Raw genomic sequence first — 15583 nt, 5'->3', positions numbered from 1 at the left:
CATTGAGTCCCTGCATTGTAATTCTCTGCTTAAAGGCACAATAAAACAAGGCCACCACTAAAAGATAGACCAGAGATGTAGCCCAAGGAAAATAGGGTGAACTCCTTATTAAAAATTGTTTTTGTCTTTGCTTACTGCATTTCTTTTTTGTCTTTCCATTTTACTATCTGTGTATTAGCAATCTGATCGATCCGTTGCTTCAATAACATAGAACACACACACCAGCACATGAGTCTGTAATACCTTTAAACAATAAATCTTTAACTGATGTCACTCATAGGGTGAATATCAGATCAAGTGGTATCAGAGCTCTAGGCTGTAAGGTTAGACAAGCTTGTGTTGGTTTAGCTGTTGAATGCTCACTAGATCAAAGCTCAAATTAGGAGAAGGAGAGTTGGTGGAAACTAATCCTGAGATTGGGAGAGTCTATACTCAGAAGACAATGTCAGAGGAAGGTTCTATGGGGCCAGACCCTCAATTCATAGAGAGTTTCCTAGCTATAAAGTCTATGGTAGAAGAAATGTATAGGGACTTTAGAAAGCACAAGGATGAGGATTCATCAGGTTCTAAACAAGATAAAGAAGAAGATGAGTCTCATGACCACTCCAAAGGAAAAGGGAAAGAGGAAAGCTTTCTCACACCTCCTAATAGCCTTGTGCATAATAAGAAAGCATCTTTGATTAAGCTAGATGTTAAATTTGATTTGCCTATATATGATGGAGAGCTAAATGCTGAGAGGTTGGACAATTGGATTAGACAAATTGATGTGTATTGCAGAGTGCAAAACATCAACTCAGACAAGAGTAAAATTCAGCTGGCAAGCCTACGCCTAGGAGGCACTGCCTTGGTTTGGTGGGAAGGCAGAACCCAAACTGATATGAAGAAACATGGCAAGACCATCTCTGTCTGGAGTGAATTTGTTTTTGCAATCAAGAAGCAGTTCTATCCATTGGCCTACATGCAACAAGCCATGATGAGTTGGCAAACTCTTCGATAGTTGAAAGGGAAAAGTGTGCAAGGGTATACTCAAGAATTTAGAAAGAGAGCATTGATGTTGGGTATCTCATTAGACTCACCAGAGACTCTTTTGAAGTACATTGGTGGTCTACACAGCTACATGAGGCATACCATCCTCATGTTTAATCCCACTAGTATAGATGAGGTATCTGTACAAGCTACTCATCTAGAAGCTAGAGGAAAGAATGGAAATCTAGAAGTTGGGGGACCATCCCAACCCACTGTAAGCAAGAGCAAGGAGAAAAGAAAACAAAAGTGGAAAGCAAGGAAGGCTAACAATGCATAATAAGGAAGAGCCTCATGAACTCACTGTAAAAAGGAGGGGCATGATGATGAGCACTGTTGGATTCTGCATCTAGAGCTGAGACCTAAGAAGTCCGAGGGCAAGAAGAAGAAGAATGTTGTAGCTATTCAGAAAGATTTGGGGTCAGACTCGAGAGATGAAAAAATTATTGCAGCCACAGGTATAAAAGGTACGAATTCTGAAGCATCTACTAGTATTTCTTCTCAAACTATTATTGATGAAGAACATGAGAGAAAAAGACATGAGCTTTTCCATATTCGAGTTATTTCCAAACATCAAAAAATTGATACTTTGTTTGATAGTGGCTCTCAAGTAAATTTGATTTCTGAAGCAATTGTAAAGAAATTGGGATTAGCAACTACACCTCACAAGAAACCATACCCATTAGGATGGTTGAATGATAAAGCACAACTACAAGTGACTAGACAGTGCAAACTCAAGTTTTCTTTTGGGTCAGCATTTGTAGATGAGGTTGAGTTAGACATAATTCCTTTGGATATATGTGGAATTGTTTTAGGAAGTCCTTACTTGTATGATAGAAAGGCTATTTTCTATAGAGCCGAGAACAAGTATCTGCTTTTCAAAGATGGAATCGAATACTTTGTAAGAGCTCATAAGCTCAAGAATAATTATACTCTCATAAATTCTGGGCAAATGAAAAGAATGATAAATTCATGCAAACAATTCTTACTAATGGTTGTAAAGGAAAAGCAACTTGATAAAACCAATGTATTTGAGGGTTGTAATACTCAGCAGCAAGTTGATATAGAAAACATTGTTTCAGAGTATGATGTCCTATTTCAGGAACCTAAAGGTCTGCCACCCAAAAAGGAAATAGTACATGATATTATTTTGCAGCAAGATGTTCCACTGCCTAACATTGGGATGTACAGGTTGTCTATTTTAGAGAATGCTGAAATCAAGAATCAGGTGTAGGAGTTGCTCGAGAAAGGGTTCATCAGGCCTAGCACATCACCATGTGGATCACCAATCGTTCTAGTGAAAAAGAAAGATGGCTCGTGGAGAATGTGCATTGATTACTGAGCACTGAATAAGATAACAATAAAAAACCGTTATCCCCTTCCTCGCATAGATGATCTTTTAGATCAATTGAAGGAAGCTGTTTATTTCAACAAGTTGGATTTGCACAATGGATACCATCAGGTCAGAGTTGTAGAGCAAGATGCATGGAAGACTGCTTTTAAAACAAAGCAGGGATTGTATGAGTGGCTGGTTATGCCTTTTGGCTTGATCAATGCTCCTGCTACTTTCATGAGATTAATGAATGATGTACTCAGACCTTTTCTAGATGATTTTGTTATTATGTACCTGGATGACATTCTGATTTTTAGTAAAACGTGGGAAGAACATTTAAAGCATGTTAAGCAGACATTAGATGTTTTGAAAAGAGAAAAAATTTATGTTAAACTCTCAAAATGTGAATTTGGAAAAACATCTCTAAACTATTCAGGTCACAGTAGGGGATGGTGAACTGAAAATAGATCCCTCTAAAGTGGCAGTCATTGTAAACTGGCCTAAACCCAAGTTTGCTACAGAAGCAAGAAGCTTCTTAGGAGCAGCACTATATTGGAGGAAGTTAATTTCTAATTTTTCCTCAATTGCAGCTTCCTTACATGCTTTAACAGGATTGAACAAGGTGTTTCAGTGGGGATGCAAACATTAGAAAGCCTTCGACACCTTGAAAGAGAAAATTAGTACAACACCTGTACTAGCACTACTAGATCTACAAAGACCGTTTGAAATCCAAACAGATGCCAGTGACTATGCCATGGGAGCAGTGTTGACACAACACCGTAAACCCATATGTTATCATTCAGAGACTTTTAATTATGTAGTAGTAAACTATCCTACATATGATAAAGATTTGTATGCATTAGTTCAGAGTGTGAAAAAGTGGAAACATTATTTAATGGGCAAAGAGACAGTAATACATACTGATCATCAACCACTTCAATATCTACACTCCCAAAATAAGTTGCAACATTCAAGACATTACAGATGGATGGGTTTTCTACAACAGTTTCATTTAGTCATCAGATATAAAAAGGGCATACATAACAAGGTTGCAGACATGTTATCTAGACCCATTATAAATGCATCTACCATACTTAAGCATAATTTTGTACTACATGAAAGCTATATAGAACAATATGCTCAGGATATGGATTTTAAAGATGTATATGCAACTTTGAGTCAAGGCAAAAAGGTAGAAGAATTGGACTATCATGTGAAGGACCGACTCTTGTATCATTGTGGGAAACTCTACATTCCACAAACAAAGAGAGTAAAGATAATTAGAGAGGCACACACTTCTATGATATCAGTTCATTTTGGGGTAAGTAAAATAGTTGCATAGCTACAAAGGTTCTGTTATTGGCCGAAAAGGAATGTGACAGTTTCTAGATATGTAAGAGGGTGTACTATGTGTGAAAAAAGCAAGCCCAGCAATAGAAACTAGGCTTGTACACTCCTTTACCAGTTCCTTCTCACCCTTGGGAAAGTGTTTCCATGGATTTTGTTGGAGGAATGCCTAAATCTAGGAAAGGTCATGATTATCTATATGTGGTTGTGGATCGGTTCAGCAAAATGTGTATTTTGATACCTTGTAATAAACAGATTACAGCTGAACAGACTGCAAAGTTATTCTTTGAACATGTATGGGTTCATTTTGGATTACCCACTTCCATTATATCTGATCGAGACACCCGATTTGTGGGGAAGTTTTGGTCGAGTCTGTGGGAACTGATGGACACCAAGTTGAAGAAAAGCACAGCTTTTCATCCACAAACCGATGGCCAGACAGAAGTAGTTAACAAGACAGTGATCCAGTTACTCCGAGGATATTGCAGCAAACATCCTAAGCTTTGGGATGAACATTTGTGTTATGTGCAGCATGCTTACAACAGGGCCAAACACTCTTCTACACAGAGATCTCCTTTTGAGACCTGTTTTGGTTTCACACCAAGGTCACCTTTGGATTTTGTCTTTGGTAAAGATACCATGGTTGATGGACATAGTGATGTGGACAAGGCAACTAGGTTCATTGAGCAGATCCAGGAGATCCACCAGGCAGTACAGGAACAACTGGAAAAGAGCCAAGCCAAGTACAAGGCTAGGCATGATAAGCATCGGATGGAGCATAGCTTTCAAGTTGGAGACCAGGTCTTGTTATATATCAGCAAGGATAGGATGTAAGGTGAAGGTAAAAAGCTAAAGCCTATCAGGTATGGACCCTTCAAGATACTTGAGAAGATTGGTGAAAATGCTTTTCTCCTTGATCTACTAGCTTACATGCACATCTACTCAGTTGTAAATGCATATTGCTTGAGATTGTTTGAACTATCAATGATTGAGGACCCTGAAGAGAAAAGTTAATTGCATTCTATTGATGAATTGCTACCTGAATATCTTAATGAATTGCGGGAAGACATAATGCTCGAGAGGAAGGTAAGGACAATGCGCAGGGGCAATGTTGAGTACCTCAGAATTGGACTCAGAGATTCGAAGCCAAGCACTGCAAAGTGGATTGAGATCGGACAAGTGAGACAATAGTATCCTCACTTAATCGATGCTTGAAAGAAAACCAAATTTTGGTGGTCCAAAATATTTTTCAATGGGAAGGTCGTGATCCGAATCGGATCCATCAAGAACTGTCAAAGAACCATGACTGTATCAGGTCGAGACAAATCTCAAAGAATTCAGAACCGTGATCAAAAACACCCCTGAACCAGTGGCAATGGCAGCCAGCATGGAACGATGAGGACCTCGGTCAAAGCACGCTGACCGAGGCCCATGGAGACTGCGTGGGAGGTCGAATTAGCCCCTGGGAGGCCTGGATCGTGAACTAGAGGTGGATTTTGATGCGCGACATTGCTGGGCAAATAGGGCCATAATGGGGGAAGCCCGAGCACTTGGTCACGTTGGGAACTAGAGAACCGCGGGCGAAAAGGCAAAAGCGCTAAATGTACAAGGCGAGACCCGCGCTCTGGAAACTGGCGGTATTGATCGGGGCGCCCTCAAACGGTAAACAGTTTTGGACGAGGATGGAGCGATCCCACTCAACGATCGACGCGTGGTGAGCGGAGGTGAGAGAAAACCACCGTTGATCGCACGTTATCAGTGAAGAAAGTCAACCGTGTGGGACGTGCGTATGGCATCGGATCTGGAGGCCCCCAGATCGGATGGCTGAGATCAAACCCGATGGAGGAAGCAGAATCGACGAGGGATTATGCCGCGATTTGTGAAGATTTGGAATCCGTTTGACCACCACCGTGGAGGAAGAACGCATCCATGACGTAACTAAAGAAATGAACCGACGAAGCAGGCTGGCACCGTTTAGAGGAGGACACGTGGCCACTCCCTGAGCGTTCATGCTGACGCCGAACAGGGAACTCCAAGCGCAGCTGCAGAAGGTGAATCGACAATGGCAGAAGAGGAACCGAACCGGTATGAGTTCGAATGGCTAAAAACCATGAACAACGAAACAGAATGGACGAGTGAAGTCCGAGAGACGAGGAAAGACCAGAATCCCGAGAGGAGGATGAAATACACAGAGAGAAGGCAGTAAAGCAAGAGAAAAGCAGGAAGGGACAGAGGGCTGAGCTGACCAGTGGCAGCATCGAGCACTAGAGGCTTGAGGAATTCGAGCCATCCCATAGAGGATCTGCCCGGGCTGAGCACCACATTGGGCTCTTGCCACTGTGGACCAAAAGGTCACACAACTGGTAAGAAGAAGAAGAGTCTGTGTACTCCAGTGGCTTGGGGAATCTAAGAACCACCCTACATACCTGCTTCAGGAGAACTCACATTGAGTCCCTGCGTTGTAATTCTTTGCTTAAAGGCACAATAAAACAAGGCCACCACTGAAAGCTGGACCGGAGACGTAGCCCAAGGAAAATAGGGTGAACTCCTTATTAAAAATTGTTTGTGTCTTTGCTTACTACATTTCTTTGTTGTCTTTCCATTTTACTGTCTATGTATTGGCAATCTGATCGATCCGTTGCTTCAATAACACAGAACACACACACCAGCACATGAGTTTGTAATACCTTTAAACAGCAAATCTTTAACTGATGTCACTCATAGGGTGAATATCAAATCAATCTACCCTAACATTTTCTTTGATATGGACATATTTATTCAAAAATTTTCCTAGCATTTTTTATTCAATATTCTTTTTGTCCATATCCTATCTTAACATTTTGTATATACATTTTCATTTTTTGTCTAATTTATTCTAACTTATCAAAACCAAAAAATGCTACAACATCGGCTCCAACTGGGGAGTGCTTTCTCCTGTAGAATGTAGAGAACCTGCAAATCCATGTGCCTTCTCCTCGAGCTCTGGAGTCTTTGCTGTAAAAAATCTCACTGACAGCTTAAAAATAAAAGAAACCGGAATTTTTACAATGAAATGTATCCCAACTTCTTAGTACTGAATGAAATGTTTGAGAAACCTTCCATTTATAGGATAAGTGGAATATTGTCCCTCAAGATTTTGTAGCACAAAGGTGTTGTTACCCTTTACTTCAACAATTGCTAATGGGCCAAACCATATGTTGTCAAACTTACCATGCTTCCCCTTTTCCTCCCTCGTGGAGTCCCATCTTAGAACTAGGTCATATTCTCTAAAGTCCCTTTCCTTGGGTCTTCTGTTAAATAGGCTTTTCATCTTATTCTGATATTTCTTCAATTTGTATTAAACTTCATCTCTGTTTTCATTTAGTTCAATAATCTGATTTGTCCTTCTTGAAAAATCACCAGGTTCATCTGTTGAGTCCTGCAAGAATTTTAATACTAGGAAAGCCAAATTGGTGGGAAAATTTGCATTTTCCCATAGACTAACTGAAAAGGAGATTTACCAGTAGATCTTTTTGGATTTATTCTGTTTTCCCATACTGCATAAACTAAATGAGAGTCCCTACTCTTTTTATGATCTCCTAGGGTATTTTTGATTACCTTTGCCATACTTTTATTTGAGGATTCTGTGAGGCCATTACCTTGAGGGTAGTATGGAGTTGAATGATGTAACAAAATCTGATATTTCTGGAAAATCTCAATCATTTTAACACTAGAGAATTTTGTTGCATTATCTATGGCAATTTGAGTTGGGCAACCAAACCTAGATAATATGTTTTCTTCAATGAACTAAATTACTACTGAATCAGTGGTATTTCTTACTCGAATTGCTTCCACCCATTTAGTGAAGTAGTCTGTTGCTGTGAGAATCCATCTGTGTTGATTACTTGAAGTGGGATGTATTTCTCCAATAAAATCTAATCCCCATTGAAGGAAGGGTGTTGAGATTATTGATGGTACTAGTGGAAGAGCTCCTAGTTTCTGCTTACCAGCAAACATATGACAAGGAACACAACTTCTGACCTTTGCCCCTACTTGCAAGAACAATGTTGGCCAATAAAATCCTCCCCTTAACATCTTGTATGCTGTTGCTATCCAAGCATAATGTCCTCCACAAAATCCCGCATGGAACTGATCAATGATTCCTTTAGTTTCTGATTCTGTTAAACATAATAAAAAAATATTCAGTGGACCTTTCCAGTACAAATTTTCATTTATGATGTAGTACTTGAATGCTTTCAATTTAAGACTTTTACATTGGGCTTTGGAAAATGATGCTGGGCATTCAAAATGGAGGAGAAAATTTACAATGTCTCTATACCAATCTGACAATAGAAATTTGTCATCAATATGTAAAGGGCTGATCTGATTTGAAGGTAAAGGTTCTTGTGGATTCTTTTCTTTAGGTTGAAGAGAAGGTTCTTATGGATTCTCCCCTTGTAGAATTAGGAAAGGTTCTTGTGGATTCTTTCCTTGTGCAAGGACAAAAGGTTCTTGTGGATTCTTCTCTAGTACTAGGATAGAAGGTTCTTGTGGATTCTTCCACTGTACTTCTAAAATAGAATTGATTCCAAGCACTTTGGAATTGGATTTTGCTAGAAGTCTGGCTAATCCCTGGCCTTTTACTAGCTTTGTAGTTTTGATAGTTAGATCAAACTCAAGTATTTGAGTGATCCACCTACCTCATTTCCCTTAGTGTCAGGTTGAGTTAAAACAATTTTTATAGCACCATTAGGAGCATAAGCAATAATAGGTGAATGTAGGACATACATCTTGAAATATTTCAGGGCTTGAATGAGGGCATATGCTTGCTTCTCAATTATGTCATACTTAAGCTCGGAATCTCTCATAACCTTACTAAAAAAGGCTATGGGATGGTGATGGGAATATTCATTCTTTTGTAATAGGACAATGTAAAGGGTTGTTTCTGAGCCAAAAGAAAATATACTGAATGGTTTAGTATAATCAGGGCTAGCCAAGGTGGGAGCTTGAGAGATAGCTTTCTTGATCTGATCAAATGCATGCCTGGAAGAGTCAGTCCATTTCACTTCATGATCCTTTCGGAGGATGTCAATTATATCTTTTACAATCTCTGCATAATTCGGGATGAATCTCCTTAAAAAATTAATCTTACCCAGAAAAGCTTGAATTTCTTTCTTGTTTCTAGGTAAGGTCAATGTTTCAATGGAAAACACACGCTTGGGATCAATTACCACTCCTCCCTTTGAGATTATATGGCCTAATAGTTTTCCTTCTTTAATAGAAAACAAAGACTTTTTAGGGTTCAATGATATCCCAAATTTCCTACACCTGTCAAAAACCTTCTTCAAGTGCTTTAGTTGTTTTTGATCAGATATAGAAAAAACAATAATGTCATCAAGGTAAGTAACTACAAATTTGTTTACCTGACCCATGAAAGCTACATCCATAGCTCTCTGAAATGTTGCTCCAGCATTTGATAAGCCAAATGGAATTCTAGCGTACATAAATGTACCCCAGGGTGTAGTGAAGGCTATCTTTTCCTTGTCTGCTGGATCAACATTCACCTGATTATAACCTGAAAAACCATCAAGCATAGAAAGTCTTTGTGCTCCTGAAAGCATTTGAAGTAACTGATCCATCTTGGGAAAAGGGTAATTATCCTTTAATGATGCTTTCTTCAAATTTCTGAAGTCCACACAAAGCCTGATTTCTCCGTTCTTTTTCCTAACTGGAACTAAATTTGCAACCCAATTAGAGTATCTAAGAGGGATAATGATCTGGGCATCTAGCATTTTCTTAATTTCCCTTTCAAAAATTGGTAAAAGGGTTGGATTAATCCTCCTAAGTTTTTGTTGATAAGGAATTGCTTCTAGCTTCAAAGCGATCTTATGCTATATTAATGAAGTATCATAAGTTTTTAGATCAGCATAGGTTTAAGCAAAAACATCCTTATAATTTTGAAGTAACTTAATATATTTAGTTTTAATCCCAGGGTACTAGAGATGCACAAATTTTGATGCTTTTGACATCATCATTTGTTCCAATGTTAATTTCCTCTATATCCTCTTCCGAAGAAATGGACTGAGGATTTTAGAGAACATCATTTTGATCAAACAATTTTTCTAAAGGTATCAAGCCTTTTGGAATAAAATTGTTAGACAATTGAATAATATTATGATTATCCATTTTTGAATTGAAATCTGAAGTATCATTTTCACTTGTATTTTCATTTGTTTGGGATCTATCTTCATCAATTTGTAAAAGAGAAAATTGATCTACAAGATGTAGAAAAGATTTCAAGTGTTCATCATCTTCAAATATCTACCAGTGTTTCGGATTGTCTGGGATAGATGGTCTATACTTGACTTGTATTTGGCAGAGTACATTAGTCTGATCAGGAATTTTCAATGAACTAGCAGAAACAGCTAAGGCATCTGCATGAATATTATGATCTCATGGAATATAAGTCAAATTAAAGGCATCAAAAAAAATTTCAGCTAAATCCCACACTTCATTTTGGTAAGACCTAAGTCTAGGATGTTTAGTCTGGCAAATACTTCTCACTTGTTTGAAAATAAGCTCTGAATCAGTAAAAACACTTAAGTTTCGAACCTTTAAGCTTTTGGCTAATTGCAATACTAAAAAGAAAGCTTCATATTCAGCCACATTATTTGTAACTTCGAAGTCGAGCTTACATGGTTGGGTAATGTTTTCCTTTTCTGGTGATATTAGAGCTACTCCATCTCCTAATCCATCTTTTGTGCAAGAGCCATCAAAGAATAGTTTCCATATATCAGTTTTATTTGGTACTGGACTTTCAATTACATCTTCAATTTTAACTTGAGTTTCATGCACTTGGTTTGAAGAGAGTTGAAAGCAACCAAAATCTTGGTCAATTGCATAAATGGGATGGTTACTTGGCTAATCTGTTTTACAAACAGTGTGCACAAATCCCACCTCCCTATATAATCTTAGTTTTTCTACCCCATAAACTGGAATAATAGCATACAACATATCCATCTGAAGAGTTCCCCCTAATTTGGCACAACAAGACCTTGAAAGGAGCATTCCAAATTTGGGAGGGATATCTGTGACAATTATATAAAGTACTATACTTTTCACTGGAATCTGGGCAAGGGTGACTACTAAATCCTTAACCAATCCTAAGCAAGGCACCCTTTTAGAAAAAAAAAGGTGTACAAGTCATGATAGGATCTAGTTATGTCAAGTTTCAAATGATCCATGATAGTTTTTGGCATGAGGTTGTGTGATGCTCCAGAATCAAGCATACAATTATACAACATGTAATCATTTGTCTTAGGAGTCACATAGAAAGGAGACACTATTTCATCTATCATATCTGAGCTTGGGCCAAAAACAACTGCTGGTTTTTCATCTTGCAAACTAATGATATCACCTTCAGCATCAACCGAGGTATTTTGTATCCATTTGGAGACCTGATTTTTATACCCAGGGTTTTTAGAAAGTTCTGAAAGAGGAATTGGAATTTTAACTCTTTCTAACTCTTTTTCAACATTAAAAGTAGTCAATGCATTTTTGTCATTTTGAGGAATATCAATTGGCTGTTCTAATGGTCGAATAAAAGTTGTTTGAGTTTGAGCAGCTTTGGTACGAGGTTCAATTACTAGAGTTTCCTTAGGAGGTCTTCTAGGGCTAGGCCTAGGCCTAAGGTCATATCTTTTGTTCAACTCTGCAATTAAAAATTCAGAGAAAGCATGGTATTTAGAAACCCGTGAAGATTCTTGATGTTATTGAACCTGATTTTGTTGTGTAAGAGTAATAATAACTGTTTGATCAGAGGAAGTATCCAAATTATTTTTATCTTCAGTGATGGTCATAGTATTATCATTAGGTTGCTGATCATGTATCAACAAAGGAGTAGGAACCTGCTGATCATTACTAGGTCTCTGAAGAATTTGTGATGGTGGATTTCTTTGATACTAACCTTGATTTGATTTTGGGGTCTGGAAACTATTTGTTGAGTTGTCCTAGGTTGAGTCTCAATCTTGGAAATTCTATTAGATAGATTTCTAAGAAGAGAAGTTATTTCACCTATTTTAGAATCTTCAGTTTTAGTCTTAGAGGAACTAGAAGCCTCTGGTGTAGATTTGAGTTTTCTTTGGGCCTTTTCCTCTTTAGCTTTAAAAGCAGTTGAAGTAGCCCTGCTTGCTTCTACCTAAATAGCATTTGTTTGCATATCTTCAAGAGTTCTTGAAGTTCTCTATCTTAGCATAAAAACAAAATCATCCTCAAAGGCTTTAGAAAATGTAGACTTTGCTGCTGCTACAGGGGGTTTACAATCAAGGGGCATTTTATGGTAAATTTTATTGAATCTTTTGATAAAGTCTAATACAGGTTCACCAAAATTTCTTTTAATTTCATCAAACTTAGTAAGAAAGTAAAGAGGATCCTTTTTCACACCCCACTGGTTTTTAAAAATAGTTGTAAGCTCTTCCCAATTTCTAAAGGTATTTGCAGGTACCTGCCTAAACCAAATTCTTACATTTCCTTCAAGCGATTGTACAAACAACCTCATGTAAACATTTTATCGTTCAATATTCATGTTATCTGTAATGTCTAAAAAGGCTTGAAGATGGTCTTCAACAGAAGGACCGGTCTCTACATTATACTTGGGAAGGTATTCTGGTATCCAGCTGGGAATGCATCGAGATTAGGAGGTAAGAATAAAGATGCATATCTAGCCTGTAGAATAGGTTGGAAAGCCATAGTGGGAGGTGGTGTATGAGGTGTTTGTGTGGATGTAGAAGTTGAAGAAGATGAAGAAGAAGTTGAAGAAGGTGATTGAGGGGTTGAATAACTAGTTGGAGGTGAAGAAGGAGGGGATCTCCTAAGTGATTTTAAAGGAGTCCTAAGAACTAACTTTTGGACCTGCGGATGAATACCTTCCCTTGTTTCAAGGAGTGGATTTGAATACACAGAGAAGGTCTCTTCATGTTGTTCAGAAGTAGAAGCTTTAGGTTGTCCAAAAGTGGGAGAAAATGAATAAGTGGCAGGGATATGAAATCTGTTGGTTTATATTCTGGTAAATTAACACCCAAGTCAGATTCAGTTTTAGGAGATCCTATTGGTAGAGAGGGTTCTCGATGGGTTTCAAATGAATGAATGAGCAATGCTGATTTAAAATCAACTCCTCTCCTCAAGAGTTCAGCAACCTTAGATGATAGGTGAGAGTAATCTAGACTGGATGAAATGTTACTATAAGGATCAAATGATGGTAGATCTTCAGAATGTAAGACTGAAGAAGAATAAGAAGAAGAGGGTTGATGTCCCCTTTTAGAACTAGTTCTTCTCAGAATTTTTTCAGGATCTGACAAAGGATCAACTAGGTTACCCTCTAAATGAGATTTGGTGTGCTTAAAAGGTGCCAGTTTGACAAAGTGGAGTCGCGAGGTGAAGGATTTTAACCTTTCTAGACCTTTAATGACCTTAAAGGAATAGAATACATATCATTGCCCCAGGAAAACATAAAGGAATTCGAGTCCCTGACAATGGCGCCAGTTCAGTGTTGTACCTATGAGATAATAGTGGTAAGCTATTATGGTAGAGCATCTAAGATAAATGTTTTGGGGGTTTTTGTTTCGATTTGGGAGACAAATGAATAAAAAAAATATAGAACTGATATACCTAACCCTTTGAATAATATCAATATCTCAGTAAAGGGTTGCTATAAAATTTCACATAGTCATAAAGCTTGAATAGTGTTGAGCAGAAAACAAAAAATAATATGATTGACACAATTCTCAGATAGATAATCCCATAATCATAAGTATGAAAACCTTTGAAAATGTTTAGAAGGTTCAAGAGAATAAGCTTATGCTTACAATGAGATGTTGATGATTTATTGATTCAGAGGGAATTAATTAAATAGACAGTCCATTAATCCATCCTCTTTATTGATTATCACTTCAGAAAGCTTATTGGAATATATTGAGACACAATTATTCCTACTTAGTTATCTCTGTAAAGTCATAAGAATATGAAGAAAAACATAATGAGTAATATAGGAAAAACTTACATGAAACAAAAACTATGAAAAATAGAATTCAGAATCCTTTACTTCGTATTGAGGTTCCAGAAAAGTCAAGTACATCAAATATCTAGAAATTCTTCATCAAGGGTGCAACCCATGACAACTCATGAAGAGAGTTATTTATACAACAGTAGGACAAAAAATATTGTAAATTGCTTTTAAAAAATAGATTATTTACACAATCAAAAATAAAACCGTCTAATGATATGGCACTGCTTTAGTGCTGTGCTGTTTGATGACATATCACTGAAAAAGTTGAAAGGAGGTTGAAGCTAGCTGACTGTTCCTTCAAAAGCTAAATGCTATTAAATTATCCTTATTTAAGTAAATCTGTTAATTCTTCCCAGCATTTCTTATCTGGGATAGAAATGCTTGTTATCCTTTGTAGATTTCATCCATCTTGGTGTATTTAGTAGAAGAGGGCTCTACCCGAAATATATGCTTGAGTTCATCTGGGATGAAGAAAGACTCCCTGAGTGTTTTTATTATAATAGATGTATCGTTGATCCTCTGTTTTAATAGTCAAGGCCCTACATAGTTGTCTTCTTCTCTATTCCTTGTGTAATGGTATTCTTCTTTGAATATAGAGTTTTTAACAATTTTCATGTTGAGTCTTAGAATAAACAGACTCTGGGACTGATATCAGAGTTTTCTATCCAATGCTTAAGTTTTCAGCTGACTACTTGGAAAACACAACAAAAATTAAGAAAACAAAGGTTTAGGAGGAAGGTGATTGATGGCTTTGTTTACACAAGGACGTCTGCGGAAGGAGTTGTGGTAGCGTCTTGAATGTAATTCGAGGTCAAATGGCATCGCAGAGGTTTAGGGTAGTGTTGAAGGATTTTAATGTTTTAAACTGTGAAACGGGCGTAAGGCATGAAAACAAGATTTTTCGGGGTTTTTAAAGTGTAACGGGAAAGTTTTAATATGGCGCGAATGTTTGAATAATCAGCAGTTTATCGGGTTTGTGAGGAGGTGGTTTTAAAGGGTCGTCACACTGCTTATGAGGCAAAGGTGGTTTTGAGGAGGTCTCACCCGATATACTTTAGAGTGTGACATGTAGCCTCAGTGGGATCGGGGAAAACCACTTTATCGGATAGGTATTGTTCGAGAATCGGGCATGGCCGATATAGATGTGGAGCATTGGATTAGACGAGAGTTAATCTAATGGCAGTCGCACGAGGGAAGCGAGCAGGTGATAAAGCATGGGCTTAGGGAGGGGCCCAACACTTTAAGCAATTGCGGTAAGGGATTATTGACGGTTAATGATGGGTTTAACATTAATCGGGCAGATCTTAATGAAGTGATGTAGAGCGGAGGTAAACGAGTGTTTATCGTAGTAGCAGGGAATGAATTGTTATAAAGGATATGATAGGCGGGTGTGGGTCTGGGTGATTTAGTGAATAGAGGGATAGAATATCACAAATAAGATTTTCTTACACCTCATGGTTCATTCACTTAAGAGCGATGCGAGCGATAAGATCTACGGTCAGGAATCCGCAGTCATCCAACGGTTGACAACGTATCGCACATCGCACATCGCACTTTGCCTCCGCCCAATGGTTCATTCCATTATGAATTATGCGATGCGATAATATACTTTAGGAAATAACCATTTCAACATTCATAACCTTTAAATTCTACCTACACTTCTATTCCTAACATTTTGCTTATTCTTTTAGAGTGCATTTGAACTAGCAACTCAAAATTTCTTTTTATAAACAATCTAACTCTATTTCTAACCTTATATCATCCAAGGGCTCACATTAAGCTTATGAGCTCCTTTTATTTTCTCTACGTAACTATGACCTTCCAAGATTAAACTGTTT

This window comes from Pinus tabuliformis, chromosome Q (genome assembly GCF_031772625.1).
Source record: "Pinus tabuliformis cultivar Carrire ecotype Pingquan chromosome Q, CPIR1, whole genome shotgun sequence".
In the NCBI taxonomy this organism is placed as follows: Eukaryota; Viridiplantae; Streptophyta; class Pinopsida; order Pinales; family Pinaceae; genus Pinus; species Pinus tabuliformis.
Note: the sequence above shows the minus strand (reverse complement) of the source record.